Genomic DNA, 20254 nt, shown 5'->3' on the forward strand with positions numbered 1-20254 from the left:
TTTTTAGGTCTATACAATTGAATGAACCTTATGAAGCTTAGCAGGTAAATGGACCTGTCTGAAAATAGCCCTCCTTTGATGAGCTAAAAGCATGTGCAGTGGTGATTTTATTCCAGGATACCTCAGCACATAGACACACATAGAACTAGATTCAGCACATGGGTGCTGAACAATGAGTGCTATTCTATAAACAGTACTCTGAGTTGGGTGCTTTTTACAAATTAGCGGTAGCACCAGGATCCAGGATTTACGCCAACTGAAACCTGGTGTAAATCCTCAACGTGTAAATTAGACATGGATCCCCTGAATTCTATAATACTGTTTGCATCTTTGGAGAACATCCCTGACTCGCACATACCCTCCCATGACTTGGCAAGATGTGGATGCAAATCCAAATCGTTGCCAATTAATGCCAGTAATTGTTAGTGTCCATTTATCGGTGCTAATTGACTCATTATTCTATTAAATTGCATGCTCGCCCAAATTTGCATTGGCAACGCAGAGCTTCATATATAGAATCTGGAGGATACCATGTACCCATATGCTTTTATAAAACAGCCTATAATTAAGAAAACCCAATGCAAAAAGTAGCTTGACACAACCTGTGTTCAGTTCCCAGTGCAGTTCCTTGTGACCTTGAACAAGTTACATAAACTCTCCATTGCCCCAAGTACAAAAGCTTTGATGTGGGTCCTCTAGGGACAGAGAAAGTATGCACTACATACATCTAGTAGTGCTATAGATAGGGCCGGCAGAATGCGGTAAGCAGGGTATGCATGGCAGGTGGGTGCCAACAATCGGGGCCACCAGAGACTGCCATGCTTACCCTTGCTTACCCTCCCCCCACCATCCCCTCCGGTGTACTGCTATCATGCCACTCACCCTGGTGATGTAGTGGTCTCTGCCGCTGCAAGGGCAGCAAAGAAGCCCACTTTTTCCTGCCCGCTGCTGCTACTCCATCTCCGGTGCTTTCCATTTTTCTCTTCTGTACCATGGACAGCCCTGCCGTATTTTAGAAATGGCTGCCGAGTCTTCTGGGGGCAGTCTTGCGAGACTGCCGCCAAAGTCTTGGCAGCCATTTTGGGAACACATGGCGACAGCGCCCGCAGCACAGAAGAGAAAAGCAGAGAGCACCGGAGACGGAGCAGCGGCAGCGGGAAGGGAAGAGTGGGATTCTTTCCTGTCCCCACAGCCGCAGAGGCCACTACACCACCAGGGCGGGTGGCAAGGTAAGACTCTATTACGCTGGAGGGGTGGCATCATTACTGGGGGGGGGGGACAGGTTTTGACACAGTATAAGTCATCACAAGGACAAAGTGTAAGGAAACCAATGGATCATATTAGGGGCTTAAAGCCCACTTAGTTATGTTAAAACAAATCAGAGATCTGCAAGAAAGAATTTTTTTTATTATTATTTTGACTTACGAAAACCACTTGTCCTTGAAACATGCTCAAAACAGAATAATCCATTTGTACAAAAGAGATGAGATGAAGATGTGATTCCTTGTGCCCCAATGAAAGAAGTGTTTCATTTTACTTCCAATCTTTATAACACCAGGCTTCCCAAGGCAGATTACAACAACGATTAAGATTAACCCATCAGTAAACAGGATATCCTCGCTGAAATTTGGCCATATATTACTGTATTTATAGAACAGTGTATAAAAAGGAGCACAAAATATAGCCTTTATTAGTGCTGTTTCAACTAGCTACAATAAAAAAAAATTTAGCAGTTTTAGTGATATTCAATTTTATTTCATGATATTTCTACATATGGGAAGTTTCCAAATAAATTAAAAAGCTGTCAAGTAAAATAAAAAATAAAACTTTTATTCTTCACCTTTTAAGGCACTGGGCTGTGCCTCTGTATCGCTCCATGGTGCAACCTCACCTTGATATTGTGCTCAGTTGTGGTCGCCATATCTCAAAAAAGTTATAGCAGAATTAAAAAAGGTTTGATGAAGAGTGACCAAAATGATAAAGAGGATGGAACTCCTCTCATATAAGGAAAGGCTAAAGAGGTTAATGACCTTCAGCTTGGAAAAGAAACAGAAAAGGGGAGATATGATTGAGGTCTACAAAATCCTAAGTGGTGTAGAACGAGTAGAAGTAAATCAATTTTTTACTCATTCAAAAAGTACAAAGACTAGGGTACACTCGAGGAAGTTACATGGAAATATTTTTTTCACTCAATGAATAGTTAAGCTCTGGAACTCTTTGCTGGAGGATGTAGTAACAACGGTTAGTGTACCTGGGTTTAGAAAAGGTTTGGACAAGTTTCTGGAGGAAAAGCCCATAGTTTGCTATTGAGACAGACATGGGGAAGCAGCTGCTTGCCTTGGGATTGGTAGCATGGAAAGCTGCCACTATTTGGGGTTCTGCTAGGTGACCTGAATTGGACACTGTTGGAAACAGGATACTGGGCTAGATGGACCATTGGTCTGACCCAGTATGGCTATTCATATGTTCTCATGTAAGTCTACAGTGCTCTGCATTAACTGTATGGGCAGATTCTGGGAATGTTCCCAACAGTTAACCCAAAGGTTTTGCAGCTACTCTGTGGTAATTTTGGCACTTGTCACATGGTAACTGCAAAATGTTACTGCATCTTAGCCAAAGACTCCCTTATTGCATGCAGAAGTGTACACATTAACCTATGAATGAATGCATGTACAATTAATTACTTTGCATTAAAATGTTTTAATGTGCATTGGGAAATGAACTGGAAAACACCCCAAAATAGAGAACATTTCTGAAAATTCCAAAAGTGAATCCATCTTTACTATACACCCCTCCGGGGCAATTGTTGAACTGTCCACTTTAACACATAAAATGTTGTCTTCTCCAATGGTTTCTAAAATTACTCCTCATTATCTGGGTTTTAAAAGCATCATTCCAGGGATGAAGATGGGGAAAAGGAAAAGAGTGCATGAAGGCATTTTCAAAAAGTGAATGTGATGTACTTGTCCTCTGTAGATGTACAGCACAGGGCTATTTACAGTCGGTGTACTTTCCACTGAAATAATTTTCAAAAGAAAAATACCTGGGGACCTTCCTTTTGGAAAACTAGCCACATGCTAAAAGTGCCAACATACTTTACTATTATGGGAGCTATTTTGGAAGTTGCTCCACTGTTGAGAACTGGAGTGTAGGGGTGGGGGAGCAAGTGACTTTTTAAAGTTAAATCTTGCAGGATGTTCTATCATATTCTTCCCACCTGTATGTGGCAGACAAGGAAACACAAAAGAAAAATGAATTCAGCACCCAAAAGGCGGATTAACTGCTTTCTCCTGTTTTAGTGCAGCCCAATGGACAGTCATTTCTTGTCTGTTTATCGGTGGTTATTTGCGACTGTTGGCTCTAGATGTGTCATTAAGGTGATATTTTTTTACATTCAATTTCATGTACTATCATCTGACAACTACAGAGGGCAGGAGTAACTAGGAGACATTAATCAACACAATTAAACATAAAATGCACACGAAGTTTGAACTGTGTTCAAGCCAATTACAATTATGAAGAAACGAAAAGAGAGGGTCTGCCAAAATTAGGTATGCTGACATCACTCTGCTGTGTATAATAAGGATTAGCAATACTTTTCCAGACTGCAGCCAGAAATGGGAAATTCTAATGTGGCTACTTGACCTTCTCTCTCAGAAAAAAAAAAAAAAAAACAGATCGAGATTATTCCACATTATTAAGAGAAATGGTGCACCGACGGTGGGGAACAATTCATCAGCAAACTTTGATACACTCTTACATTTCATCCTTCTGCCGGGCTGATAGCTTTCAAATATTGACGTTTGCAAGTATGTATCATTCATTAAATCACTTGGCACTGGGAAAATAAACGCTCTCTAAGGATCCCCGCAGCACATTAAATAATAATAATACAAAAATGCATTGCAAAGATGTAAGCAGCCCTCTATCAATATGCATTCGCAGCTAGGGGCAGAAAATGGAGGTCCTTAAAAATGACTTGCAAAGCGACCTTTAAGTACTGAATGTTTAAACTCCCAAGAGTGCTTGTTATAAAGCTGGTTCACGGCTGCAACACGGTAGGAAAGAATGAGAATTCCTGCCGTTAAGGAGGCAATAACTCATCTCTTTGCGTCCAAATTGCATCACCTATTCACTGGAGATGTTGGAAAGGACGCAAAATCCTAAATTTACAGCCTATCACCTCTCCGGTTGGGAAAAGGATGAACGCAATACGCAGTAGTTTGCTTTCTCTATTAAACAAAAATAAAAGTTTGACCATATCGATTGTTGCTTAAATAAATAAATAAGACATTTAGGCGGGGCTAATCCAAACTCTTTTTGTGTCAGACTGCAGAAAAACGACCAGCTTTTCTCATCTAACAGGCACTTCACTTCCCTCTAAATGAGCTGAAAGTGAAATTGCCTTCTTATTTTTAAATGCTATAGCCACACACACATACAACCCTTCAGTAGCCAATCTCTCTGTAGACTAGACGCGCACCTCTATGTTTAAAAATAGCACGGAGGTGAGATGTTTACAATGAAAGTACAAGGAACGTTAGAGCTCCACACCACGAATCCCCGGGGAGAATTTTGTATACACAAGATCGTGGAGAAATATCATTAGTTTATACACCTACATACTCAAAAAACTCTTCTCGGTAGGACGCCTGGGGAGAGTTTTGTATACACAAGATCGTGGAGAAATATCATTAGTTAATACACGTACATACTCAAAAAACTCTTCTCAGTAGGATGCGTGGGAGACTAAGTGCAAACACTTTACAGATCGCATTTTAATCTAGGGTAGCAGAACACTGCCAGCCCGCAAACAATATTATGCCTCTCCTGGGAAACCTTAATAGTAAAACCCGGAAGAAATGCTTGAACCCAAGAAACCAGACGCAAGCCTGTCTGTATGCATTTAGGTACTGGGCTTGGATCAGGGTAGCAAATGCAGGCTAGAGGGCACCTGGACTGAGCAGCAAAGGGATGCCAAGGAAGCGCAGATTCCCCCCAAAGCCCATCATTAGTGCCAGGAGCGGATGGGGTTGAAGCTGCTGCTCCATCTAAGTTATCCAACTACAGTCTAATAAGCTTAACCGTGCTCCTTGGTCCTTCCCAGTCAATTTCTCATTGGAAGAAAGAGCCACTCTTTTTTTTTTTTTTAATGATTCTTATTATTATTTTAAAAAAAGGAAAGTGGTTTGGAGGATGGGGGCGGAGGAGAAGCAAAGGTGCCAAACTGGCAAGTGCCTGGACGGGAGCGTTTGACTGGGTGAGCCGGAGTGGGGCTGCTGCGTTGCTCCCTGCAGGGATCACATGGCATCCGACGTCAGGCGTGTAAAGCCGCACCAGTGTGGCTTCCTTCCCACCACCCATACTCCCATTCACAGCTCCAGTCAAGCCTCGTGAGCTAGCATGAAATCTCTCCGTCTTCACCAAGATCAAATGGAGTCACTCCATCAAGGGCTGCCAGTACCTCCACCATGCAATTTCCACCATCAATAATTTAACCTTTCTGCTGCAGCAGCAGAACAGGAGGGAAAGCAGCGAGCAGGGATAAGAAAAGAGGAAAGGGACAAAGCCACGAGCCCAGCAAGCAGCAAAGAACGATTATCTAGCGGAAATTTCAGCCCACAACCCAACTGTTTTGATGTTTCCCTTCTACACAGAGTGACTGAGAAGGTGAGTTGGAAATGTTTTTTTTTTTTCCCTATAGCTTTCTGAAAGTCTTTACATGCAAGTAGGGAAATTCAGCATACGATGTACCTGCTATTTGGCATGAAAGTGACCAGTGTAAGGTTATCTGGAGGGTTCATCAATAAATAAATACTGCTATTATCTGGATTAAATTCACGAGAAGCAAACTGTACAGAGGTCAGCCGGGAAGTTCAATTTCCATAGATCTAATTTGTTTAATACTGTTCATTGTGAAGCATTAGTTTTGGGAGATTTAATCTTCGCTCTTTTTACTGTTCTGAGGACTCCCAGAGTCTTTCCCTACCCGGCAGTCGATTTTTGTTTCTCATTTAACTACGATATAAAATGTCCCGAACTAGAGTACTGAAGTGAGGTTTCAGGTTTTGCGTCTTTTTTTAATGGAAAATGAGTTTTGCCCTTCTAGGGATTCTTTTTGACAGTAAAGTGCTCTGTGTAGCGCTTTCCTTCCCTTCCTAACCCCAGGTGCCAGGCAGCAGCAGGATCCGGGGCGCTGGAACCAGTTTGGGTCACTAGACAAAACAAATTCCCGGAAGGAGTGTGTACCTGGGGGGGGGGGGGGGGCGCCCAGATTGTCCCTGTTTATCTCCCACTGGGGTTCTGCGTTCTTCAGTTTCACCCTGTGCCAGACCCGGAGTGGGGAGGGGTCTTACCCCGGTCGCCTTTCTGCAGTGCTGGAGGTTGGGTGGTCCAGTGAGTGCCCCCCTCTCACTGCCAGCTGTTTTAAATAAAGCTTCGCTTAATCTTCAAAGCTTTTACAAAGCAAGTTTCAGCTTTTGGTTTTTCTTCCTTCACTTTTCCCCTACTTTTTCGATCTGGTAAACAAAAAGAAAGGAAATCCGAAAGCGGGCTGGTAGAGGGCGGCTCTGCAGCTCCTTGTGTCCCCGGGCTGGGCTGACAATCAAACGGGTAAACGGCAGCTGTTACCCTGGAGCGACCTGTCCCGAATAGACAGTGGTTACCTGGAGCTGGAGGCGGGGGAGAGAAGGCAAAGGGCGCCCCCTGCCGGACAATGGCTAAGCTGCAGCTCTGGGGGAGGTTCGCTCTGCCTCGCGCTTCTTAGAACGGGGAATCGGTACAGCTTGAACTCGGAATAAACAAACTCACGGCACTGCATTTAGTTTCAAGATGTTGAGAAGTTGTTCCGTGTGCATCTAAACTTCCCCTGAGCCCTAGAATTGTCTTTGGGAGGCTTGGCTCAGTTGGGTGCAGAATGTAGAAGCACCTCACAGGTAATGTCTCTGTGGGGGGGGGGGGGGGGGGGGGGGGGGAGGGGCAGCAAGAGTTAGGAGCGCTCTGAGCGATACTAGTTCTAGATCTAGAGCTCGGAAGGCTTATTGTGGGGATCTGAATACAAGAATCTATATTATGCTAATACACGGTTCCTATACAAGAATCTATATTATGCTAATACACGGTTCCTGATCGTAACATTACAGCCGAAGTGTGTGAGAGTGAGTTTCGGAAGTTATCCAAACAAGAGGGTTAGATCTCAAGGTTACAAAACAATACCACAAAGGGGACGGCTGGTACCGTGTATAGGGCGAGCTATAACCTATGGAACTTTGTAAGTGCTTTGAAAATGAGCCCCCTAAGGTAAGGTTGCTTTGGTACAAACCATTTGGGAGAAGAGCACTAGGAGAGGGGCCAAAATAGAGCACTAGAAACCCCAATGAGGTCAGACTCAAAGACCTAAACATGTAAACCATTGAAGAAGGAGAGTCAGAGTCATTCAAATCCCTGAACGATATAAATAATACAGTCATCTGGCATTTTCAGTGAAAAGGACGTTCTAGAACTCAAGTACCAGCTTCAAAGGAGATTGACGAGAATAAATAATGAAAGGTTTCTTCACAGAAAGGGTGAGGGATGCATGGACCAACCTCCCTGTGCCAGAATCTGAAAAACCATGAAATAAGAACAGGTAATCATGAGCCGTTAGGAGGGTGCAGGGATTTAATTCCTTTATTTGCCTTTCCAAATATGAACTTAAAGTGAGTTAATACAAGTACACTAGATGCTTCCTTATCAAAGAGGGTTTACAAACCTGAGGATTAGATTTTCTGTAGGTGCATAATTAACTTTTAATAGGGTGATAACTTGGGGACCTTTTTACTAAGCTGCCGTAAAAAAGTGAGCTTACACAGGAAATTTTAACACACACTAAGCCCGTTTTTACAACAGCAGTAAAACAGGGCATTTTCTATTTTTCGTTTTGCAAGTCCCACATTAAATTTTCAATTAGCATGTGGGACTTGCAGAAACAAAACAAACCGCAGGCGCAATTACTGCCTTTTATTTAGGAGGCACTAAGTTCTCCCATATTAAATCTGCGTTATCCAGTTAGGGTCAGATTCTGTAATAGGCGTCTAAAAATTAGGCAGTTTCAAAAATAGTGCTTAGCGCTATTCTTTGAACCATGCCTACATTTAAGGGCGGTTTATAGAATAGCGCATTGGGCCGGGGAACGTGCCTAAACTGAGGGGCGGTTTACAGAATAGCGCATGGCGGTGTGAGGACATGCACGTCCATTTACATCACTGAAAACCTGCTATAAATACCCGTGTCTAAACATATACACGTTCCCCTGGATTCTATAAGCACTTGCATAAATTTGTGGAATTTCCCTGACACGCTCACACTCCGTGGACACGCCCCCATATCAGCTAAGCTTATTAGGAGTTATTCACGCTTCTTTATAGAATAAGCCTAAAAAAAATGCTCCTGTAAATCCCAATTATGGCCAATTAGTGCTGATAATTGGTTGTTATTGGTCAATTATCATCACTGATTGGTTCATTAGTCAATTAAGGTGCATACGTAAATTGGATGTGCACCCAATTTAATTCATGCAACACCATGCCTTATATAGAATCTGGGGGTTAGCGTATGCTAATGTGAATGCGTTAGCTTTATAACACTTTCAAGCCTATTCTCCACCTATGTCATGCCCCATCCAAAAAAAATAATTAGCGCACAATTAGCATGTGCAGGACACTTTAGCGCATCCTGCAGTAATCCTTTTTCAGCATGCTTAGTGCGCCTTAGTAAAAGGTCTCCTCGGTGCAGTTAACACCATCTGAATAGGTGTTGCTAATGGACGGTAAAGACATTCCTCCCTTCTGAATGAATGAACAGGAGGATGCTGGGATTGCACTCAACAGCTGAGGCAGAGGTTTTGCAATTAGCACATAGCAACTACAAACCTTGCCCCGCTTTAGTAACTAAGCCCCTTTGCTTTAAATAATGTGTTACATTGCATTAACGTGATAAAGCACTAGTAAATCTAGCCCTAGCTTTTGTACTTGAAGCAATGGATAAGTGAATGAGTTGCTCAAGGTGTGTATGAAAGAAGCAGGATTGAACTCTAATTTTCCAGGTTCACAGTCTACTAGGCACCTCAAAATGGAAGAAAAGTGACTGTAACAAAAGTGCACTTCCCTATTCGTTGTAGGTATTTGTGGAGATCAAATAGAGTCTGTAGTCCAGAATCAGAAGAAAGAAGAAGTTATCTTTGTGCAATAATTTAAACGGTCAATATTCAGACTGTGATGCATATTTCATTTAAATGCCGGCTGCAGTGCCTGAAATTATATACAAATATTTCAGCGCCGGCCACTATCTGGATGCCGTTGCTAAACATCTGAGTATAATGAGCAGAACCACAATTAGCGGATATGGTGATGTTCAGTGCCGTCACCCAGATGAGATAGTTTCCCAGATAACGGCACTGAATGTTGTTGTTCTCTGGAAACTCCAGGCTCTAAAACTCCACTCCCCCCCCCCCCAGATTTATTTATTTATATATCCAGACTTAGGTATAACCATGGTCTGGGCACCAGAGCGGCCAACAAATCAGTAAGATAAAGCTATAGCAAGATCAGCAACATCAACATCGACAGTTCAATCGAGACAGTACAGGACAGAAAAGGCACAATCTGGATAGAGCGGAGGTGGGGGGAGGGGCTGTAGAGATCTTCAGTGACATCTGAAATCCAGGTATGTCCCCTGGCTTGGCAGTTCTCCGGGTAACAGAAGCTGCTGAATACCAGGCAGTAAATATTTATTAAAGTAATTTTTCTCTGCCAGGGCAGGACTGTTTTGTTGTTTATTACAGTGGCATATTTGCTCAACTTGAAACACAATAAACATTTCCCCTTCATTGTAATAAATGGAATGAACCCATGGCAATTATTGTCATTGCAGTTTAGTTCTGCTCTATAAGGAGTGATAGCTGAGCATTATTACATTTGTAGTTGTTGCGACTCGGTTATTAGAAATCAATAAAGGGACTCTACGAATTGGTCAGATGGGAATTGGAGCTCCCTGAAAGATGCTTTTTGTTATCCCACGTTTCCTCTTGTCTATGGTTCACATATTGTTCAGTCTTTTGGAAGCTTTTTGTTTTCTTTTTATTTAAGTTTTTATGAGTTTTAGGGCCTTAGTGTGCCACATTGCAGTGGCAGAGTTCACTCCGCACCCATGATGTCACAACAAGGGAAGGAACAGACTCCGCAGGGTTGTCCTCCTGCCACCTCACAAGTTTAAAAGAGATATCAGCAATTTTTAACATTTCCATTCCACCAGTACTGAGAATGCAATATTATTAATACTGTTCTGGCCTTCAAAAGCTAGTCAATGTGTATTAGGTTGGTCCAATAAAAAAGGTATCACCTTCTAATTTTTTTCTTTCTTTTTTGTTTTATTTTATCATGGATTTTTTTTTTCATGACAGTTACAACACAACAGAGAAGATTCTGGAGTTTTGCTAATTACATGGTTTCTTTCTCCTTTTGAATGGGCTCATATGTTACGCTGTATGTAGTATATTATAAAACTTGTGTGAAATAAAACCTCTTCTCTCACACTTAGAAGATTAACCTGTGGTCAGCTCTGCAAGAATGAACCATTACTACAATAAAGCATTTTTACTGGCCCTTTTACATAATTTTGCAGATTCTATTTATGGCGCTCAAAATCATGCATGGGAAATTGGGCACATGCCCCATTTCCACACACAATTTAACTGAATAACAAACCAGCTGGTGCTGATAATTGGGTGCTAATAATCAATTACCAATGTTAATTGGGCAGCAATTAGAATTTGCACATGCATCTTGCTAGGTGTATTCTATAAAGGTGTGTGCATAAATTCTAATGCACGGATCTGGAAAGGAGGCGTGACCATGGGAGGGGAATGGAAGTTCCAAGAAGTTTTGCACACTGTTACAGAATATGCCTGATCCACACCTATTTTAGGTGCAAGGATTTACACCAGGTTTCAGTTGGTGTAAATCCTGGCACCTAAAAATTAGGTGCAGCTCCTGCCACTAGGTGCTATTCTATAAATGGTGCCCAACTCCGAGCGAAAAGGAGAAGAGTGGGGGGAAATAGGCTCTTTCCAATTACTACGGCCATGCTTGCTGTATGGATCTCTGCCACTGCTCTGGAAGAGAAGGAACTGCATTTTCTTTGAAATTGGTTTATCTTGGAGTATTAATCATTCAAGCACTCGATATACTGTTGGAAGACTCCTGAAGAAGGCGCTACGGCGCCAAAACACGGCTGTGTTGAGTCAACCTGTTACAGTAAATATTATACCGTATTTTTCGGATTATAAGACGCACCGGACCATAAGACGCATCTAGGTTTTAGAGGAGGGAAATAGGAAAAAAAAATTCCTTTTTCCCTCCTCTAAAACCTAGGTGCTCCGGTGCGTCTTGTCCGAATCCCTCCCCCCAAGTTCGGGATCGCCGTCAGGGTTACCTCCTTCCCCCCCCCCCCCCCAGGCCCTGTCACCACCTCTCCCCTTACTCACGCGATCTTCCCTGGTGGTCTAGTGACGTCGGGGCAGGAAAGAGCCCCCTCTTTCCTGCCCAGCGCACTGCTCTCCATCCTCCTGTATGCATTGCTGCCTGACGGTCTCGGCGAGATTCAAAATGGCCGCCAAGAATTGAAGTCTCGGCGGCCATTTTGAATCTCGCTGAGACCGTCAGGCTGCATACAGGAGGATGGAGAGCAGTGCGCTGGGCAGGAAAGAGGGGGCTCTTTCCTGCCCCGACGTCACTAGACCACCAGGGAAGATCGCGTGAGTAAGGGGAGAAGTGGTGACAGGGCTGGGGGGGGGGGGAGGAGGTAACCCTGATGGCAATCCCGAACTCGGAGGGCGGGCAGCCTGCCAGCCTGCCAGCCAGCCAGCCAAATCTCTACCTTCGGACTATAAGACGCACCCCCCATTTTCCTCCCAAATTTTGGGGGGAAAAAGTGCGTCTTATAGTCCGAAATATACGGTACTTTTTTCAAATATACGTCTCCCCTATTGATTGGAAAGAGCCTATTTTCCCCGAGGATAGCCGGTGAAGCGCTATTTAACCAGTCAGCAGCCATTCTGGCCAATTAAATAGCACTGATTATTGGGAGGTTAGAATCTAGTCCAATGGGGATCATTTTCTACTTGCTTAAAGTTAGGCATTGGTGATGTACACTAAGTGCAAATTCTGTACTGAGAATTACACGTGTAATTACCACTATAGAATACTAGCTTAAGTCCACAACTGTGCACGTAACGTTTGCGCTAGCTCAATGTCTCACCCTAACTTCCCCTGACCCACCCATGCCTCTCATAGTTACTCACTAACCCCCTAATATTCAAAACTATTTAACTGGCCAGACACGACTGGTTAAATAGCAAATCAGCACCTAACCACGGATATTCAGTGGTTGATAACCAGTTATCTGTTGCCGAATAACTGTGGTTAGCTGCCAGCTGGCTATCTCGTGAGATATAGCCAGTTAGGTTCAGATATTCAGTGCTTAACTGGCTATAATCAGCAGTTACAACCACTAAAAAGTTAACTGGTTAGCGCTGAATATTGGCTTAACCAATTAACATTTTAGCGGTTAAACCCCTCCCCCCCCCCCCCCCCCCCGTCCCGGATATTCAAAATGCCAGTCGCCGAAAATGGCCCAGCATTGAATATCCAGGTTTAACGATGTGGCGGACAGCGAAAGTGCTACCTGCCACTGGCTGAATATCAGGCCTCAATTTGTAGCTGAAAATTAGTGCTAATTAATGCCAATTAGCACCAATTACAAACAATTATTGGTTGTTAATGCCAGCTAGGAACTAATTTAACAATTAAACATGTACGCAAATAACACTATGCTTTAACTTGCGTGTGCATCTTTGTGTGCTAAGTGTCAAATTGTATTGAATTGGGGAGGCTTGAGGATAATTTTCCAAGGGGGCACCTGCTCTCTGTGTCTTTGTAAAATACTAACACGTGGTAGAAGTTGCTTCTGTCTTGCAGGTATGTCAGCACATGGAATATTCACATAGGTTTGTAGATTAGCATATTTTATGATCCGTGAACTCCACCCATGCTCCGCTCAAACTCTTCCCTTGTACATACCTATCAGCAAAGTGTGCACTAACCACCAGGGATGGAGCTACTATTGAGCAAGACTGACAAAAGGCCTGGTACAGGCTACCTGCTGCTGGACTTAAGGAAATGTTATTTAAATCAGCTGCAGAGCTACAGGAATTTGCTTCTTCATGCCTGTCATTCTTCCTGTTCTCTATCGGCCATGGCCACTAGCACCATAGGGCTGTTGAAATCAGAGAGCAAGTACTTCCTGTATGATACAGGAAGTGCTTGCTGTCCAATTTCAATTGTTGCATGGTGCCAACGGCCAGAGCCAATAGAAGATAGGCAGAGTGCCAGGCACGAAGAAGCAAACTGCTGTCGCTCTGCAGCTGATTTAAAGGTACTGAAGAAGTAGGGGAAGAGGGCAATAGATTGATTTTGAGCATTTGTTATACCACTTTTTGCCAAGGCTGTGTACAGAACTAACAATAAACTGACAGAATAGCTTGCAATAAACACACAAAAGGACAGGACTAGGAGGACACAAAGGTAAGGATATGTAGCACAACAAAATAAATCTGAAAGACAAACTGAAGATCAGGTGCAGAAGGTGGAGAAGATACAAGTGAGGGACTAAGAGTAGGGCAGGGAGAAGGGGTTGATGCTGATGTTCGGGCTTAGGCCTGAAATGGGGCTAAGGGGTGGGAGAAGGGGGCTGGGGGATGACACGGGGGCTGGGGATGGCACAAGGAGGTCTGGGGGCTGATACTCAGCTGGGGTGGAAGAAAGAGGCTGATATTGACAGGGAATGTCAGAAGTGGCTAATACCAGGGTTTGGAAAAAGATCTGGTTATGGGGCAGGGAGAAGGGGTATTGGAGGTAACACAGGGGGTAAGAATGGGAGAAACGGCAGATGCAAGGGGCTGGGGTAGGAGAAGGGCTCTAATGCTAGGCCTGAGAGAAGAGTGCTGTCAGGGAGGCAGGAGAAAGAAGGGGGTTGAAGATGAATCTGATGCTGGAGCTGGGAGGAGGGGTGTAGGGGCTGATGCAGGGACTGGGGATGGGTAATGAGAGAGGGCAAAAACAACTTTATAAAATTTTACCCCTTTATGCAAATGAATTTTAGGCAATTTTTTCTGCAAAGTTCAGAAAATCTCGACCAACAAAGTCAATTTAGTAAATAACTGTTTATATATTAATGAACAATGACTCATTCAAAATTATTTGAAGTTGAATACACAAAAACTAAGCTTCTTTGGTTCAGTAACAACTGGACGCAGTACCTGCAGAGTTGTCTTGTCATGTCCCCTACCTCAATGCAAGCGGCGTCCTTGGGCTGTGCAGGGTCCCATCGACACACACACTTGACTGGCACTGCCTGAGCCATGTGTGTGTATTCCTCTCTGGGTTTGTTCAGAGAGCCGTGGTTGCAGGCTCCTTAACTGCTTTGCTTCCATGCACCTGTTTCTGCTCTCTCTCTCTCTCTCTCTTTCTGCCTGGCTTCCAGGCTCCTTGATTGCTTTGCTTCCACCCACCTGGGTCTGCTCTTCCTCTGCCTGGCTTCCCTTGCTTCTCTCCTATTTGTCTTCCAGTTCCTCCTTCCCCTGCTCTTGTCCTATGGCTGTGCCCCTTCTCCCTGCTGATGTCAGATGCCAGCACTTTATCAGCTGAGCTCTCCCTGAACTCCATGCTTAGGCTTCTACTTTGATAGGTGTTTCTAACTCTGTAGTCTGCTTCTTATCTACTGGTCCCTCGTTGCTGACTTTGCCTTTACCTAGATTACTCTTCTGCCTGCCACCAGCCTACTGACTTTCGCCTGTACCTGGATTACTCACCTGCCTGCCGCCTGCCTACTGACTTTCACCTGTACCTGGATTACTCTCTTGCCTGCTGCCTGCCTGGCTGATACATTCATCACCCCGCTTCCAGCTCCGTCCCATAAGTCCTGCAGGTCACCCGCACCTAGGGACTCAACCTCTGTGGAACGGCGGTCAGCGCAGGTGAAACCCGGGGTTGTGCAGCCACCAAGCAGAACCTGGTCCGAGTACCAGGCTCAGCAGCGCTCTACTTGGTATAAGAACTCACAAGTCTGACATGTCTCTCCCCTCAGGAATAAGAATTTCAGTTGATAGAACGTCTAGTTTCTAGACGTCACCTTAGACTCTGTTCTCACAATTATTTAGGACTGTATTTCTTAAACTGAGGCAATGCCTTAATTAGATCATATCTTTTTGCGGATCTTTTCAGATTGTCAGTTCAATTGCTGATCTTACCTCAATGACTATTGTAGTGCTTTGCATTTGAGAGTCTCTGTAAAGGCGATGCATCGACTTCAGCAATTACAAAATAAAAAACTGTGCTAGGCTGATTTTCAGAGTGTGGAAATATGATAGAATTATTCCACTATTGAGGAGGTTACACTGGTTGCCAATTCAAGCTTCAGTTTTCTTTAAAGTGGCTTATATAATTTTTAACACGCTTTCAGCCCAGAGTACTTTTCACACTCTTGATCTTTACCTGCATCTAAACATTTATGGAGTCAGCATCGTTGTTTACTCAAATTTCTGTCTAGAAGCAGAAGAATTCGATTTAAACAAAATTTTGACTCTTTCCAGTTCCAAGCAATTAAGCTCTGGAAAGCTTTCCCTTTACATCTGCGACAAATTTCATCTTATCGGAGTTTTTGTTTCCAATTTAGTTCCAATTAGCTAATGTTATGTGTGCAAGTGACCCTATTCCATAACTGGACATCCAATTGAAAGGCTTATTTCCAAAGTCCTCTAAGTCCAATGTAACTCATATGGACTTGGAGGGTTTTAGAAATAAGCCCTTCAAATATACACCTAACTTTAGTCGTCGTTTATAGAATTTGGGGGTTAATTATAGGACCCCAGGATCCTTCTACAACGAGGACACTTTTTGAAGAAATGTCAGCTTCTACATTATTTCTAACTTTTCACTTCACAAAACTGTACAGGTTGGTTCTATCTACTTTGTACAACTGTGTGATGGACCGGACAAAATCTTAAAAGACATATTAAGACAAATATGATTTTAGATATATATTTTCCTATATTAAATATTACAGATGTGTATTGTTTGAAACCTGTTGTTTCATGTCATTTTTAGCCAAAAATGGCAGGAAACCCCTCCCCCCAAAATTTTTGTTTGTTTTCTTCCTGTGTCATAAATGGTGCAGATAGAGTCCAGAGTGTGTCTGCTATGTGAAAAGAGAAAATTATTTTATTTTATTCCCCAAAACGAAAAACAAAACAAAAAGTCTGAAACTAACCCCCCCCCCCCCCCCCCCCCCCCCCCCATTAAACGTAATGAATTTCTGATCTTGATATTCATACTGGAACATCAGAAGAATTTATCGGAGGCTCTATCACAAGAGACGGCTTTCAACTTCTTAACTCTTTCCAAATGATGATCGTGGCAACTTTGAGCATTATTCAAATCCAGGCACAATTATTCCCTTCTGCAAGAATTTACAGGTCAATATTTCATCCATGGTGGTCAGTGGTTTTCAAAATGCTGGCCATGTGGGATTTTTATACCCAGTCATTCAGCGCAAGATCTTACCCAGATTCCAGCACTGAATATCAGGTATGTCCAGTTGCTGGGACTTATTTAGATACCAGATCATATTCAGCCCAGTACTCAGGTAATTGCCAGATAAAGTTAGGGGAGCTTTTTTCTGGCCTAATTTTATCTCGGCATTTATCAGGTTAGTGGACTGAATATCACCTCTATCCAGGTAAGTCCCAGCACTGTTCTGACTCCACCCCACACTGGCCTGGCCCAGTCCAGATCAGCGGATACTGAGTGGCATAACTTGGGCACCTACCATTGGGATTTAACCAGCTAGGAGCCTTCCTATCTGCTTAAATCCCTTTTGTATATTGACCCTTTATAATATAGCTACCCAATACTCAGCTTGTGGTGGTCAGTGGTTTTAAAGCAGTTGACCACAGTGGGTTAAGTCTACCTCAGATACTCAGTGCAGGATCCATGTCCAGGCACCAGCACTGAATATCCCAGTTGGCCAAAATCTAATCTAATCTAGTTCTTATATACCAGCTGTTGTTCCAATTGGGATTCACAGCAGTTTACAATGCAAGGTTATTCTTGGAGTAAGGGATATAAAGGAGCTGGAGGAGGCAAACTCATCATTGGGAGGAGATGCTACGGGTCTGATGGCTATTGTGGGTTTCCTGAAGAGTGTGTAAGATGATTGTGATTTTAGGGCAGAGGACGCGTATTCCATTGGCAAGCTCCATGGAAAGAGAATGATTTTTCACGGATAGATTTTAGTCTGACTTGTTTGATGGGAAGGTATCCCAATGTCAGGGTCTGACGGTAGCAAAGATTTCTCAAGGAGGAAGGGATTTCCAGTAAGTTCATCAGTCCTTCTGCATTAGATCCACCAAGTGCCTTGTAGATCATGCACAGCATTTTGAATTTAATTCATGGTGAGTGTAATTCCTTCAGTGCAAGGGAAACACTGTTGAACTGTCCTAAACCAGAGATTAATCTCGCCGCTGGATTTTGTAGTAATTGTAGACGTGTTTTCAGCTTGCCGTTGATTTGGGGAATTCAGTGTCTGTACCCTCATAGCTAAGCAGCAAAGTTAGGGCTACTTTTTATGGAGTCCTATCTGCCCACTTAGCTATGTGGGCAATGACACTGAATGTGTCTGATGCCCGCTTAACTGCCAACTCCTCCCTAACTCCACTGCAGACCTGCCTGGCACTAATTGGACAGTGTCAGGGCTGTCAGAGCTGATAGCCATTCTGCTCAGTATGATTTAAGTGGCAGGAGCCTCTCCTGCATCAACTCCTAAGTGGGTCATGAAGCAATTGGAAATTAAGTTACTTGGCCAAAGTCATTAGGAGTGTTGTGGATGGAGAAGGGGGGAGGTAGCAGATTTTTGAACTTTAAGTTTCCTAGCTCTAAACTTATTACACTAATCACTAGGCCACTTTGCATTTGAACATGTAAGAATTTAAATAATGATATAACTAGATATTGAAAAAATGCCTTGGGCCAGTGACTCTTAACTGCACGTTTGACTAAAGGTTTTGCTAAGCCAAAAATGTTAAAGTCTTAACACAATAAGAGATAGTAACAAAGTGGATGATGGCAGATAAAAATCAATACGCTCCATCCAGTCTGCCAGTAGACTTGCCAAAGAGTACCTGTTGCCCAGTGCAGGTTACTTTCTCCAGTTTTTTTTTTTTTTTTTTTTTTGGGGGGGGGGGGGGGGGACGACAATGCTGGATGCATTATTCATGCAATCATGTACTAATGTGTGAATGCCTTGCAAAGGGTGTTATGTGCCAAAGCTTGATAAACCACACAACTAATTTGGTTTTATGATTTTTTTTTTAATTCATAAATAAAATGTTGCACTTGCAAAACTGTTCAGAAATGTTATGCAAAATCATTAATGAGATGACAAATCATGCCATCAGCCTATTAATGAATTTGTGCTAGCAGGGGTTACAGTGAAGTTTATATTTTTAACTTTTTCTGATAAAGTTCATACTTTGAACAGACTTCATTGCAAACAAAATCCTTGAAAAGCATTTCGGTGATATTGAAATGAGCCAGTATCATGAGAAAATCGTACGGTGGTGCTGGATCATTTTGGCAAAGAATTTCACCATTAATCTACTGAGCCACTTACACCCTAATTCTATATATGGCGCTCAAGATTGCGTATATAAATATGAGTGCAATTCTGGTCACCACATCTCAAAAAAGATATAGTAGAATTAGAAAAGATACAGAGAAGGGCTACAAAAATGATAAAGGGAATGGAATTACTTCCCTATGAGGAAAGGCTAAAGTGACTAGGGCTCTTCAGCTTGGAGAAAAGACAGCTGAGGGGAGATATGATAGAGGTCTATAAAATAATGAGTGGAGTGGAACGGGTAGAAGTGATCGCTTGTTACTTTTTCCAAAAATACTACGACTAGGAGCCATGCAATGAAGCTACAAGGTAGTAAATTTAAAACAAATCAGAGAAAATATTTTTTCATTCAACATATAATTAAACTCTGGAATTCGTTGCCAGAGATTGTAGTAAAAGCAGTTAGCTTAGCGGGATTTAAAAAAGGTTTGAATGGCTTCTAAAGGCAAAGTCCATAGACCATTATTAAAATGGACTTGGGGAAAATCCACTGCTTATTTCTAGGATAAGCAGCATAAAATGTATTGTACTATTTTGGGATCTTGCTGGGTACTTGTGATCTGGATTGGCCACTGCTGGAAACAGGATGCTGGGCTTGATGGACATTCAGTCTGTCCCAGTATGGCAATACTTATGTACTTATGGATATGTACCCTTTTTGCACACACAATTTAATTGATTAATGAGCAAATTAAAGCCGATAATTGGATGCTAATGATCAATTATTGGTACTGATTGGCATTAATTAACATTTGCACGCAGATCTTTAGGTGCTGGGATCTATGCATAAAATTTACATGTGGATCCATAAAGGGGACATGGCCATGACAGAGACATGGGCGGATCAGGGGCATTCCAAGAATTTACACACAATTTTAAGAATAAGGAAGATCAGACATGAGAATTTACACCGGGTTGTACTTGCTGTATATCCTCATGGCCAAAACCTGGTACGGATCCTGGCACCAAGCACTAGTCTATAAACAGCCCCAACTCTGAGCATCATTTATAGAATAGCGCTTAGTGTGAATTTTTATCGGTGCCTAAATTTGGATGCCATTTATAGAACTGAGTCCTTAGTGCATCTTCAGTGATATTTTTAGATGTTTTATAGTGAACATTTTTTGCATTCGTTTTCACCCCACACCTCTCTCTTACGATCATGGTGTAGTGCAACAGTCCAACTCTCAGCTTATGGCAGTGACCCTGCGTAAGACTCAGATAGGGGACATGTTGAGCAGTCCAGTAACTGAACAGACTATGGTGCTATGAAATACATCACATTCTAACATTGACTTTAATAATATATATAGCTACATACCTGCTATGCAATACATAGACCTATGTAAATGGGCAATACCTACCTACATATACATAGTAACATAGCAAATTATTTATTTATTGGGGTTTATTAACCGCCTTTATGGAGAGAGTCACCCAAGGCGATGTACAGCAGGCACAGTTTAACATAAAACTTACAATTTTG

General features: G+C 42.7%; 1 protein-coding gene across 1 annotated transcript in view; it reads left to right on the forward strand.

Annotated features, from left to right (window-relative positions):
* The first annotated feature begins 5498 nt into the window (after positions 1 to 5498).
* The window catches only part of BDNF (brain derived neurotrophic factor), a 48614-nt gene continuing 33858 nt past the window's right edge, over positions 5499 to 20254 (forward strand). Inside the window, exon 1 of the mRNA XM_030199447.1 lies at positions 5499 to 5670. The gene's annotated coding sequence lies outside the window, so the exon portion shown is untranslated. The remainder of the gene's footprint in view (positions 5671 to 20254) is intronic.

This window comes from Microcaecilia unicolor, chromosome 4, assembly GCF_901765095.1.
Source record: "Microcaecilia unicolor chromosome 4, aMicUni1.1, whole genome shotgun sequence".
Taxonomy (NCBI): Eukaryota; Metazoa; Chordata; class Amphibia; order Gymnophiona; family Siphonopidae; genus Microcaecilia; species Microcaecilia unicolor.